This window comes from Eurosta solidaginis, chromosome 4, assembly GCF_040869045.1.
Source record: "Eurosta solidaginis isolate ZX-2024a chromosome 4, ASM4086904v1, whole genome shotgun sequence".
In the NCBI taxonomy this organism is placed as follows: Eukaryota; Metazoa; Arthropoda; class Insecta; order Diptera; family Tephritidae; genus Eurosta; species Eurosta solidaginis.
In genome coordinates this window covers 88,939,568-88,952,989 of record NC_090322.1, presented here as the reverse complement: position 1 = coordinate 88,952,989, position 13,422 = coordinate 88,939,568, and the positions used below count along the sequence as shown (strand labels likewise).

The following is a 13,422-nucleotide window of genomic DNA, read 5'->3' as shown; positions in this document are numbered from 1 at the left end:
ATCCCTTTCTTCCCTCCCTATCACGACTCATGCCCGTCAAGGGGAGCGTGCTTACCGCAAGGCCATCGAATACCCGTTGTTGTTTTTGGAGCGATAAGGACTCTCCTCGAAGGCTTGGGGGAGTGTTATCGATGTTGATGATCCTTTGCCGGATGCAGATCCGGTACGTTCCGGTACCAAGCCCGACCATTTCGGGAACGATTTGGTATGACATGCGACACTTCCCAAGGCACTCATTTCTATGTACCGGAGCGACTCGGGTTTTTCCCGATCAAGGACTGTCATTTCAGTGTAACCCCATTTAATTTGTTGCGTCCCTCCCACAAATTGTCATCCTCTCAGCAGCTCCTTGCAGCGGGACTGCTCCATATTCTCTTACTCCGGGAAGGTATCGAATCCAATCCGGGTCCGTCTCCTGACCCCGGTCCTGAGAAATGGTTTTGCTGCGTCTTACAGTGTTTCGTGTAGAACAAGCTAGCTGGACAAAATTATTTTATGAGATTTTCCGTTTCATATGCTGTCATTTATTACAACTACGTCATTTTTTTCAGCCATATGTTCTTTTTTTATTTTTTTCCAAAATTTTACTTCATATGCATACATTTGCTTATTTCATATACAGTAAATCATGTGAATAAGTGACATAGAGCCAAAAAAATTTAAAGGACTTATGAATATTACTTTATTGTACTTAAATTGAATGGACTATAAATCTCAATACTCTAAAAAATTCTAAAAATTCAGAAAAAAAATGTATATTTTTTATGAAAATTAGTCGAATTTTTCAAACATTTTTTAAATATAATTTAGTTTTTGTTATACACTCAGAGAAAAACGCCGTTCTAAAATCCAGCACCACCGGACTCAATTCAAGATTTTCATGTTCTTACTTTTTTGTTCTTGAAACACGACCGACCTGTTCTGAAAACAACAACCTTGTTCCACAACTGACAACCAGTTTCTTGAAAAGAGAACGGCTAGTCTTAAAATATGAACAAATGTTCTATTAATGAGGACAATGTTCTTAAATTAAGAACAATCTCTTAAATTAAGTTCAAGTAAAAAGAAACGGTAAAATTCGTGTGTACTACAATGTTAAATACAACATTTGGCGCAAGCTATCAAGCAGTCGTAGTGGTGCAGCGGTTATGATGTTGTGGTTGCGATCGCGTGGCGCGAGTTCGATCACCGTGAACTATACAATTTTTTAAAGCAATGTTTTAACTTTTATTTTAGGTTCAATTATTTTTCCATTCACTTACTTACTTACTTAATTGGCGCTTAACCATCTAAACGGTTATGGCCGTCCAACAAGGCGCGCCAGTCGCTCCTTCGCTCCGCCAACCGGCGCCAATTGGTCACACCAATGGAGTTTAAATCGTTTTCCACCTGGTCCTTCCAACGGAGTGGGGCCGCCCTCTACCTCTGCTTCCATAGGCGGGTTCCGATAGAAACACTTTATTGGCCGGAGCATCATCTTTCATTCGCATAACATGGCCTAGCCAGCGCAGCCGCTGCGTTTTAATTCGCTGGACTATGTTGATGTCTGCGTATAGCTCGTACAGCTCATCATTAAATCTTCTTCGGTGCTCGCCATCGCCAACGCGTAGATGTCCATAAATCTTTCGAAGAACTTTTCTCTCGAACACTCCCAAAGCCGCTTCATCTGCTGTTGTCATGGTCCATGCTTCTGCCCCATATAGCAGGACGGGTACGATAAGTGACTTGTAGAGTATGATTTTCGTTCGCCGAGAGAGGACTTTACTTTTCAATTGCCTAACTAGTCCAAAGTAGCATTCCATTCACTTATGCACAGATAATTCTCAAACTTGTTTAGAAATGTTTTAGGTATATATGCAGATTACATCTTCAAATAAGAATAATTTCTGAATAAGAGAAACATAAGAAAAAATGCATATTAAGCATTTTTTCTTAAATTTTTGGACTATAATAAAATTTTTTTGCTATAAATATTTTTTATTTATGACAAACAAATTTATTATTAATAAAAAATAAATGGGTACCTATTGAAAAAAATACTTTCCCCTCCCATCAATGATCAAGCCCAAACCGTTCTTGAATTGAGAACGAAAACTGTTAAATCGACCACAAGTCGTTTCCGAAGCGTGAGAACGAAAAATCTTATTTTTGGCACAAATAGTGCTTGAAATGAGCACAGAAGGTTCACACATCAATACAAACTGGTCATAAAATACGAACGGTGTCCTTGGAAAAACTGTTCTTAAAACAAGCCCATCGGGCACGAGTTAAGAAAAAACGTACTTAACAGACTTTTGTCAACGAATGTTCTTAATTTTGAACTTGTTTCGTTCGTTTTAGAACGAATTGTGACAAATTTTCTTATGGGAAATTAGTTAAAATAAATTTGCGAAAGCGAAAATTGTAAGAATTGTTCAAAAAGGGGTCTCTACTTATTTATGTGTGACTGTACATATTTAATTTAATTTAATTTAATTAGTCAGGAATGTAAAAGTGTATTACAATAATAATAACAATGTAAATAATTAAATTAATTATGTGAAAATTACTTATTACAAAAACTTGAAAGTAAAGTATCATACAAAGTAGAAACGACAATAGATTTAAATTAAATGAAACTTGATCCAACAAAAAGTTATATGGTAGGTCTTCTTTTATAATTATGTTATTATTCGCTATCATCACTTTCATTCGATGAGTCACTTGTGGAATAGTCATGAGCATCAGCAACACTACTGTGAAAGCTTGAAACAACTGGGGTATTTATTGACTCAACATTATCGGGGGACAGTAAATTTAAGACTTCTGAAGTCAGACTTTTAATTTTTTTCTCAGGTATTTCCCTAAAACTGTTAACTAAAGATCCGATGTTATAAGCAACATATTCATAAGATCTCTATTCGTGGCTTCACGCGACTGCTTTTGTGTGTTATTTATTTATTTTTATTTATTTATTTATCAGTCTAAAAATTAAACAATTATACAGACCAAATATACCGACACTTAAATCTCAGATGTAATACACGATATAAACAACATAAGCAGTCATCAATTTTAAAGTAATATTTAAACAGTATTGAATTAAACGCTTGACAATTTCAATTAAAAACTTAGAAGTAAGCAAAAGATAAAATGTTGAAAATGTGTTAAAATGTACTCATGAAGGAGCTAGTAAATAATAATTTATGAAATTGACAATAAAGCAAATTAATAGTAGATAAAATATATACAGAATAGAATTTACTTACTTACTTAATTGGCGCTTAACCGTCTAAACGGTTATGGCCGTCCAACAAGGCGCGCCAGTCGCTCCTTCGCTCCGCCAACCGGCGCCAATTGGTCACACCAGAATAGAATTTATACAGAGTAAATTTGATTGCATACATAAAAAAATAATGATCACAACGCAATTTTGCAAACAAGTTTCAAGTAACTGGTACTTCAAATTTGAAACAGAGGGTTGAACAGTATATCACGGTTTAGCGTTCGTTGCTTCATTTCGAATTACAAATTTAATGTAGTTAAAAGGTATTTTTTAATACCAAGAAACGAGTCGCAGACGTCTAAATTTTTACAGTGTTTATTAAAATCACGACATAAGCAGTGAAGTGGTTCGTGCATTTCATAATTCGACCTGCATGTAGCTACAAAAATTGATTGAAAATGTCTAGAAGGCCTAATAGGAACGTTAAACTTAATTTCACCAAGCAAAAATGGACTATTTATTGACCCTCTTATTAATTTAACAATAAATAAGACACCCAGCATCTCCCTGCGGCTCTGCAATGTAGGTAGCTGTATTAGTTTTAACCGGCTGCAATAGGGGGGAAGATTTTTAGAAGGATCCCATGGTAAGTGTTTTAAAGCGAAAAGCAAAAATTGTTTCTGGACCGATTCCAGCTTGTCAGAATGAACCTGATAACGCGGATTCCAAATTATTGAAGCATATTCCAAAGTAGGTCTGACCAATGTGGTAAAAAGAGTTTTTGTAACGTATGGGTCATTAAATTCTTTAGACCAACGTTTAACGAAAACCAAAGTACCTTTCGCGCTATTCACCCAAGATTCAATATGAAGTTTAAAATCGAGTTTTGGGTCCATTGTAACGACTAAATCAATAAAATTAGTAACTTGCTTGATTACATAGTCGCCAATAACATAATCATGGGATTGGAAGGGCTTCCTTGTAAAACACATGAACTTACATTTAGGTAGGTTTAGTGACATGGCGTTTACATTACACCAGTCACCAAGACTATTCAGATCAGCCTGAAGACATGCCCTATCCACGGGTGAGCGGATAGGCATTACAAGTTTGACATCATCAGCGTACATCAACGGCTTACAGCTCTTCAAAACACTAGGAAGGTCATTAATGAACAACAGGAACAAAACCGGACCAAGATGGCTGCCTTGGGGAACACCAGAAGTTACGTTTATGAACCGAGACCAACAATTATTAAATATAACTGTTTGTTTTCTTTCCCTCACATAAGAGGAAACCCAAGATAGAAGCAAAGGAGGAAATCCTAACCGATCAAGTTTGAATAAAAGTATAGAATGAGAAACTTTATCAAATGCCTTACTAAAATCAGTATAAATAACATCAACTTCACAATTAGTCTTAAAACTTTTGGATACAAAGGTTGTAAACTCGAGCAGGTTGGACACCGTTGATTTACCCTTGCAAAAGCCGTGTTGTGAAAAGTCAATTAATGAAGATACTCTAAAAGCAATCTGTTTTGTGATAATCAATTCAAATAGCTTAGGAATAGTGTTGAGTTTGGCTATTCCTCTACAATTTATAACCCACGTTCTGCTTCCATTTTATGCAGTGGTATAATGAATGATTCTTTCCACTTCTTGGGGAATACCGCTTGCTTCAGGGACGCATTAAACAAACAGGCTAGAGGTCGATATAAGTATCGAGCACAAAATTTCAGCACTACCGACGGAATATGATCCGGACCACTAGAGTAAGAAATTTTTTGATTTTCCAGATGAGTTAAAACATCATCAGTACATATATATGGGACTGCCTGGGAATCCAGAGGAGACAATCTGAAAGGATAATTCGATGGCGGGTAATCATAGGTGTTTGAATAATTAGATTCGAAGAAATCCGCAAACATGTTAGCAATTTCGAAGCTATCATTGGAAATCTGATCATTTAGCTTCATTGTAGAAGGAAACCCTTTTATCTTCCTTTTTGAATTAACGAAGCTGTAAAAGGACTTAGGATTGACAAAAATTTGGCATTTAATCCTACTGATATAGTTCTTGTAACAAATTCTGTTCAATGTGTTATATTTGTGACGTAAAATTGAGTAGGCCGCATAGTCAGTCATTGATCCAGAAAGTTTGTAACGTTTGAATGAACGCGTCTTCTGGTTTTTCAGGCGTTTCAACTCTTTAGTGCTCCAAGCCGATGATGATATAGAAGTGGTTTCTGACGTAGGTATGCATTTTTTAAATATTCCGTATAATACATTATTAAAATGGGATATACTGTCATCAATATCCCCATCGTACTCAGGCCAATTTATTCTCGATACTTCGAGTATTACTTTAGACCAATTGGCTTTTCTAAACAGAAATCGGTGAGAGGTCTTTCGCACTACGTTGGAGGAACGTTCAGAAAAATTGTAAGATTCCATAAACATCGCGAGAGCAGGATGATACACATCTTCAGGCAGGGCAAGGGGGTCACATCGATTTACAAAACAATTTGAATCGTCTGAGAAAATTAAATCCAAGCATTTACCGAATTTATTCTGAATGTTGTTAACTTGAAAAAGTCCAACATCTGCAAACTCGTTTAGGAAATCATAGTCGATAGCACGAGAAGAAGTAGGGACTAGCTTCCCATCGATAAGACTCCATGACACACATGGCAGATTAAAATCGCCAAGTACAGTGACAGAATCACAGGCCCTGACAGTACTGCACACAGATTTCACAATTGAGGAATGATTCAAATATAAGGAAATGTCAGATTGTGGGGGAACGTAGTTGGCTATAAATTATTTGTAGGTTGAGGAAAGTTTTACTCTTACACAAAGAAGCTCAACATCCTCAAAGTCAGGAAAATGTAGTTCCTCCGCGGAAAACCTAGTGTGAACGGCAATTAACACACCTCCACCAGCTCTGGCCAGTCGGTCTTTTCTAAACACTTAAAACGAACTCGATAAAACTTCAGCATTAAAAACTGTTTGTTTTAGCCACGTCTCAGTAAAAACGAGTACATCATAAGGACTCTCATGACTCCGTAGAAAAATTTCCGTTAGTTTGGTATTCAACCCCCTAACGTTCTGGTAAAGTATACTAAGTGAGATATTATTTACGTTTGATAAGACATAATTTAAGTTTGTACCACTTCTGGAGTGTTGTCTGGCAAGTTTTTTGATGCATTTAAAGTAGCGCGATCACGGTTCGACTTTCTAGTAAACAAATGCACCACAGAGTGCTTCGGCCAGAAAGTGGAATCGAGTACCCTATCAAAAAATGTCAGGAACTAAGATTCTGAAAGAAGAGATCTCTCTCCCAGACTTAAAATTAAATTTATAAACATTAATGTTGCTGTTAAGTTCAACACCAAGCTTTGAGCATACGTAGTTAGATATATCAGCTTCCGTCAGCGATGCGTGGAGCCGTGATACAAAAATGGACCTACGGGGGGGAACAGCAGTCACCTCCCTAGGAGCACCAGTTTCTAAAGCAACCGATTCGGAAACAGGGGCTGTGATTGGGGCTGCGAGTGCGGTTGTTGTTACAGCAGTCGAATCATTACCAGAATTGGGTTGCATAGCAGGAACATTAACAGTATCAGAATCATTAGCATTAACAGAATTAGTGCTGTTCCCAACAGCATTCGCTTTGTTTTTTGAAGCTGGAGTCTTGTTCTTAACAGACATTGCAATGTTAGCAGCAGCACTGGGGTTAACAGTTGTATTGGGAATTTCAGCAGTATTAACAGGTACAGGAACATTAACACCATCAGAATCATCCGCATTGACAGAATTAGTGCTGTTCCCAACAGCATTCGCTTTGTTTTTTGAAGCTGGGGTCTTCTTCTTACTAGGCATTGCAAAGTTAGCAGCAGCACTGGGGATAACAGTTGTATTGAGAATATCATCAGTATTAACAGGTGCTGTCAATCGTTTAGCATAAGACATTTGTGTATTGATGCGAGGGGGTGGATGAGTGAACGCAAAAAGGCTCACTATTGTTATCAGCAGAAATTGGACTCGCATAAACAGGTGTTCGGGCGAGCAAGTGGCAATGTATACATGGCTGCATTAGAGTAGGTGAAATCGATAGAGTATGAGGTTTGAGCGCGCAACTAACATTACCTCTAGTCAACGAGTTCGGATTAGTGATAGAGCTAACAACATTTTTTATTTTATTTATGCCATCAGCCATCACCTCCACACACCTTTCATTGTTTTTGTTAGAGTCGTCTTCATTATCTTTAAAATGTTTTTGATGACACTTTTCATATCAGCCATCTCCGCAAACAAATCCTTAAATTTAAGGTCCAAGGCAAAAATTGTAGACTCCATTGTAGCTTTATGGGATGCCAACACAGCGTCATAGGCGATACAAAGCTTGCCGTAGGCGTTTAGGCAATCCGCGCACATATAACTTCATAAGCAAATTCACGTCGTACTCTGAAAAGTTGCCTTCACAGCAAGAACGATGGTAAACTTTCTTGCAAAAGCCACCACAAGGCACAGTAAGGGTATCCGAACGCGAAAAATGCTTGTCACACTTGGCACAATATTTATCCATTACACCAGATATCGTAATAGGTAAAATAAATATATAAAAACTGGATAAAAAGAATAAAAAACAGAGAGCGAGATAAAACACGTCTGTTCGGCACGAACGCAACTTGTACACATCATCCATGAATCGTCTCCCGGGCAGTGTGGTATCCCTAGAGTGAACATGGAGAGTATCAGGTATGTATTTTTTTTTCTTGTATGGTGCGGTTGGTATGACTCAGAGTCGCAAGAACCACCCCGTAGTCCGGCGAGCTAGCTCGTGCTAAAAGCAAGCATACCTGCGCGGCGACTGGGGCATACAACATGATGGTGAGGCAATCGGGAGAGCATGCGTCCGCCTGGCAAAGACACCGCACGTAACAGAAAATGGCGCCCAACGTGGGGTCCACAGTCTTGTGAGCTTTGAATAGTTTTTTTTTGTCGGACATACTCTGGGGGTACACAGGTTTGCCAAAGGGATTTGAATGGGTTTCGCCCCAGGATTTCAAGTATATTTTGGGTGAATTAATGACTACAATTGGTTCAATTTAGATTTTTTTTTATAATGCGATGCATTGGGATCTTGATCTGGCTTGGGTATAGCCGGTCAATAGTGCCAAAGTCGGAGGGTGTGATGAATGGTGTTCTGTTATGTGGCAGCTTGTCTTGGGCGTTGTAGGTACTGGGCAATAGTGTCAGAGGACAAAATCCACTCACCAGGAGTTCCATTCCGGGCAGCTCGTTTTTCCAATCGAGAAGTAGTAGACGAAAGTGTTCGGGGAAGGGATTTTAATTGGGTTGGGGTGAGCTGATTAGGTATCTCAGGTGGTCATTTAGAAGCCATCTGATTGTACTAGCAGCCGAGAAAAGGGTTGACAGAGTCACTTTAGGGGGGACAGGCATCGACGGACGACATTAGGGTGGACAGGCCCCACATCTACTAGATGAGTCACGATGTTTATTATTATTTTTTTTCTTTTATCATTATTTTCTTGATTTAATCAGTGCCGTTTGATTTAACTAATCTTATTTTGGGGTGTTTTATTTAACCACGTCAGGCGTGGTTTATGCCTATTTCAATTTGTTCGTCCTATATTTTCGACAAAGACCTAACTTCTCGGAAGTAGGAAATCATTTTGAGATTTAGGATTTTTTTTGAGATTATCTGATTTGATGTCGCGCTAGGCTGAACACATGGTATACATTTTTGTATTACTCTCCGAAGTGAAGCTTAGCGAATCGTAGACAAACAACGAAACTTTTTTGCTACCTTTTTATAATACACATTTTGACTTACCCGACTGCGAGTCGGTTTGATTAGCATTCGCGTACTCATCGTCGGAATTATCCCTCGACTATCCGAGGGTAAGACAGATAGGAACATAACACCAGTTCACATATTTCATCCAGCGCTTACGCAGCTTACGGGGTATAGCGACACCTTGGAACGCGCTCGAACCGCGCGATAATAGAGGCGGGTGCTGACGCTCGGCGATCTGAGGGTCAAGGATCTTCGAGTGTTCATGGTTGCTGTCGCAGTTGGATCAATTACGGTCTTCGGTGTCCCGCGAATGTAAACCTAAGCCGCATTTTCCATCACAGCACTTGATAGCTAGACGCGTGCGCGCAGCTTCGGTAATCAGTTGTAGCAAAAATTTTTTTTTTATTCGGGAATCTGTGTAACGCGGTAGATGTCGGAACCACCCCAAAGGCACGGACTTAGAAGCGGAAAGAAGACCGCGGACGGCGAAGACAACGATGCCAATATGCCATCAGGAGGCCATGTTAGCCAGCATAACGCGGAGCAACACGGCGACGACAGTGACGACAGACACAGTCGCGATGGAGAGCGCAACGAAGAGGGAAACGTAAGCCTACACGAACCGCGCAACCAGGACCGCGGGAACCATAGCGACGAGAACGACGATAGCGATGACAAAGAAGCGAACGCGCCCCAATCAGGACCGCAGTCACCAGAGGCCGGAACAATTAACGCGCACGTTCCTAAAGTAGCGCCAACCAGCGGTCTAAGCGACGATTTCATGGAAAAGTTCGAATTGATGTTTGTGCAACATCAATTAGAGGTAAGCCGCTCTATCACGGAGGCGGTCAAAGGTTTGGTTCGTACGCTGAAAAAGGAAATGAGCAGCCTCGCGGGAAGACTCTCGGTGTTGGAAGACACAGACGCGTACGCGCGCTCAGGGATGCAGCGCGGGGACTGGTTGCTGGACGCGACGACTGGCGAGAGGAGGCCGAATACGAGCGCACGCGAAATGGATCAGACAAGGAGCGAGCGCAGAGGAAGCGCAAATCACAAGTTAGCGTTAAGAGCAACAGAGCGACGGAGGGATTCGGGCGGCGCGCGGTATGAAAGGGGCGCGACAAAAGCAATACGTGACTGGCACATAAAGTTCGACGGTGGGTCCAAGGCGATTCCAATCGAGCGCTTCTTATTCCGCGTTGACACCCTGCGGAGAAAGCACAGTATATCGTCGCAATATTTGTATGCAAATTTCCACTTACTGCGCGAGGGTCAAGCGCAGGAGTGGTATTGGTTGTATACCGAGGAGCACCCAGACGACTGCGTGGTCGATTTTCAAGCGTTTCGAGTAGCGATGGTAGAGCATTTCCGCCGGGCGGACTGCGACGAAGTGATCCGCCAAGCTATGAATGAACGTAAGCAAGGATATACAGACCAATTCTAAATATTCTCGCAGAATTTTGTTCTCGCAGATTTTTTTATTCCCGCGGAAAAATTCCTCCAATTCTTTTCTCCTAAGGAGAAGAATGATTGGGGAATAGGAATTTCGAATTTTCGAAGTCAGCTGTTTTGTCAATTGAAATTTCGTTGCGCATTTCTTATTTTGTTTAAAAAATTAAAAAGTTTAATTATTGTTGCGAATTTGTTTGAAATTAAGAAATAAGGTATAAACAATGCACATTATTGCATTTCATGTGGTATTCACTGAAATGAGTAATGAATTGGTGCCATCAACATCAACAGAGGGGCATAAGAAGACGGCGGGTTAACACAAATCCGCCGGAGTTGCCTGCTTTCATTCTGCAAAGCAATTTTCTGGCGGCCACGTCGAGTTGAGTTCGCCTTTCGCCATATGCCAAAATCTAATTAAGCCTTCTTAAAAAATCCTTGCGCAATTTCTGGATGGCTGTATCAAATATACAAAGAGCTCTTCCGTTGCTTATGATATACTTCTCGACTTAAAATAAAGAATACTGTGGTTGCTGTTGTGTTAACAGTGAGAATATTGTGGTAGAATGTAAGTACATATTTTAGCGCAAATTTGTACAAATAATTGTTCTTTCTTAAAAGAACCAATTTCCTTTAACTATTTTGATGCATTCCCTTTAATTTAACTAGTGAAAAAACTCCTATGAAATGACAAATAAATCTCCCTCTCCCTCACATTCATAATACCTACTTTTCTCCCATAACCGGTTTCCTCTTTTTCGAAGAAAAAACTCTCAAGGAATTTTTATTTAGAATACGAGGAATGGGAGAAGGGAAAAAACTCGCACGGAATTTTCGTTTAGAATTGGGCTGATAATGAAAAGTTCGAGGAGTACTACGCTGAAGTCCGAGGTCTAGAGCTTACCATGAGGACGCGGCTTCTGGAGTTGAGTCTAGTGAACCTCATGCGCAGGAATTTAAGACCCCGAATCAAAAATCTAATATTTGGCTGCCAAATTACGTCACTGGAAGAGCTACGAAAGGAGTGTCGCAGAGCGGAAAAACTTCGAAGTCAAGCCTCAGCGCAGGAAGGCGGTGGATGAACTGGAGGGCGATCAAAGTGAAGATCCGCTGGAAACATTAGAGGCTTTCCACCGCCCAGCGAGGGATAGGCCGGCGCGAAGGGAATCCATGGGAGACGGGGGCACGAAACGGGAAGGTCCGACGGTAATGAAGGGCGACGCGGTTAGCTGTGATAGGCGGACCGATACCACACCTAACGCTGCAGGAGCGGCAAGCCCGATATGACGCGGCGCGGAGAAGAATTTTTGGAGACTCAACGGACACGGAAGCCAAGAATATGGAGCTAAGCGTGGCAAAGGCGAATACGGAACGAGATCCAAGTAGGAAGTGGCAGAAGATTGCGGAGTTACGCAGGCGTGCCCTGGAGCGGCGAAGTGAAACGCGGTCAATAGAGGAATCGGTTATTCGAGACTCTGTTGATAATCGGCCATACACACAAGTAGACATCGAGGGAAGCCGAATGCAAGGGTTGCTGGATAGCGGCGCGTCGATAAGCTGTCTGGGGTCAGTGGCGCGCGTTTGGGAGGAAAAAATGGGAAATAAGATGCACAAGTTGAATGAGCGATTGAAAACAGCGGATGGGAAAGCACAAGCAGTCGTGGGCAAGATTGACGTGACCGTAACGTGGAGGGGCAAAACTAAGGCAATTACGCTCTATTTGGTCCCAAGCCTGAAACAAGAACTGTATCTGGGTATCGACTTCTGGGACGCCTTCGGAGTGGCACCGATGGTGATCTCAGAACTGGATACCCAGGGCCAACTTGAGTTGTCAGTCGATCAATGTCGAGAATTGGAGCGCATCAAAAAGCTTTTCCCATCGTTCGCTGAATTAGGACTCGGGAGAACGCATCTCATTGAGCACACGATCGAAGTGTCAGATGAAACGATACCGATTAAACAACGCCACTACCCCATGTCGCCAGTTAAAGAAAAGTACGCATACGAAGAAATCGACCGTATGCTGGAACTAGATGTAATTTAAGAGAGTAACAGTGCTTGGAGCTCGCCGATTGTCCTAGTGGAAAAGCCCGGGAAAAAGCGTCTGTGCGTCGATATGAGGAAGCTTAATGAACGCACCAAGAAAGACGCCTACCCAACTCCACATGTGGAAGGGATTCTAGCACGGCTGCGAGAAACGCATTTTATATCGGGGATTGATCTCAAGGACGCCTTTTGGCAGATTCCACTAGAACAATCCTCAAGAGAAAAGACCGCGTTCACGGTACCACGGCGGCCGCTTTATCAATTTAAGGTGATACCATTCGGCTTGTGCAATGCACCGCAGCGGCTATGTAGACTAATGGACAAAGTTATACCAGCGCGCCTTAAGGAAAATGTTTTCGTGTATATCGACGGCCTGTTGGTTTGCTCTCCGGATGTTCAGTCCCACATAGTTCACCTGGCGGAAGTGGCAGTGTCTCGCGAACGCTGGCTTAACCATAAATCTAAAGAAGTCAAAGTTTTGCCAGAAAGAATTAAAATATCTAGGGTTTGTTGTTGGACAAGGTGAGCTGAAGACCGACCCCGAAAAAGTTCGGTCCATAGTCGAGTTCCCAGTACCAGTAACCATAAAGCAGCTTCGGAGATTTCTGGGCATGTGCGGGTGGTATAGGCGCTTTATACCAAACTTTTCTAAAATTGCGGCACCCATGGCTGAGTGCCTACGTAAATCGAAGACGTTCGTCATGACGGAAGAAGCAACGGCAGCGTTCGACAAGCTCAAAGAAGCCCTCACATCCACAGACGTGCCAGTGAACCCAGATTTTTCTAAGCACTTCTATATACAGTGTTATGCGTCGACTCAGGGTATCGGGAGCGTCCTATTCCAGCGGGACAACGAAGGAAACGAGCGACCCATTGCATTCATGTCGCAAAAATTAAATT

General features: G+C 41.4%; 1 protein-coding gene across 6 annotated transcripts in view; it reads right to left on the bottom strand.

Moving 5' to 3' along the window:
• The window catches only part of Spx (Spliceosomal protein on the X), a 150,586-nt gene that overhangs the window by 122,355 nt on the left and 14,809 nt on the right, over nucleotides 1–13,422 (bottom strand). The window lies entirely within an intron of this gene.